This window comes from Nothoprocta perdicaria, unplaced genomic scaffold, assembly GCF_003342845.1.
Source record: "Nothoprocta perdicaria isolate Ctin4 unplaced genomic scaffold, notPer1 scaffold_9, whole genome shotgun sequence".
NCBI classification, from domain to species: Eukaryota; Metazoa; Chordata; class Aves; order Tinamiformes; family Tinamidae; genus Nothoprocta; species Nothoprocta perdicaria.
Genome location: NW_020456198.1, coordinates 4,175,184 through 4,176,511, shown reverse-complemented (window position 1 = coordinate 4,176,511; position 1,328 = coordinate 4,175,184).

The following is a 1,328-nucleotide window of genomic DNA, read 5'->3' as shown; positions in this document are numbered from 1 at the left end:
GGCCGTGGTGTCCCCAAGCACTGCCATGGTGACCCCCATGGCATCCCCGTGTGCGGCCGTGGTGTCCCCAAGCACTGCCATGGTGACCCCCATGGCATCCCCATGTGCGGCTGTGGTGTCCCCAGCACTGCCATGGTGACCCCCATGGCATCCCCATGTGCGGCTGTGGTGTCCCCAGCACTGCCATGGTGACCCCCATGGCACCCCCGTGTGCGGCCATGGTGTCCCCGTGTGCTGCTGTGGTGTCGCCAAGCACTGCTGAGATGTCTCCATGCCCTGCTGTGGTGTTCCCAAGCACTGCTGTGGTATCTTTGTGTGCTGCTGTGGTATCACCAAGCACTGCTGTGATGTCCCCACACTTTCCGGTGGTGTCCTCACCCCTTCCTGTGGTGTCCCACACACGCTGTGGTGTCCCACATGCTGCTGTGGTGTCCCCACACCTTCCTGCGTTGTCCCCACACCTTCCTGCAGTGCCCTACATGTTCTCCAGAGTCCCCACATCTTCCTACTGTGCTCCACACCAGCGTCCCCAGGCCCCCAGCAGCAGCAATGGGCTCTGGTGTGGCCACAGGAGCCACCCTGGTCCCACATGAGGTGGCTGAGTCCCCCACATGGGACTGACGCGGGGCCAACTGTCATGCCTGCAGGAGGGGACACCTCGGGAGTCCCTTTCCCGGGAGTTGGGCCCAGAAATTAGCACCTAGGACTCCTAACCGAAGAGCCATACCGATAATAAACATCTCGCCTTAGTCACTAATTGCTGCATGCCTAATGATATCACAGTGTTTTGCTTGGAGTATTACCTGGAGCGAGACAAGGGTTTCAGGAGCAGCTCTTAGACATGAATCAGTGGAGACATTGTTTATGCTAAATGTTTTAATTTTCAGTGATTTTCGAGGTCTGATTGAGATTCCATTTGCAAGCGGGTGTGTGTATGTGTGGTGGGTGGGTGTTTTTCGAGGTTTACTTTTCCCTGCCTAATAAGCAGCGCTTCTTTTGTAAATGTCAAAATACCTGTCACCCATGATACACGGTAATAATTGTTTGTTTCACTTTTAACAGCCTGGGTAAACATCGGCTCCCGGTGATGGGGATATTAGATTAGGTCACCAAGCGGGGAGCGGTGCTGCTTCAGGCCACGTGCTGCAGAGCGCAGTGGGATTTTCACATCAGCTGCGCTTCCTAAGCTCCTTGCCAGCTTCTAATTAAAAGCTCCACGTAACAGATGAGTCTGGAAGAAACTTCTGCAAGCCGTCCGAGGGCTCTGTGTATTGGAAAGCTGTGAGATGAGGTTGAAAAATTGGTGGGGAAGGAGAATGGATTTTTCT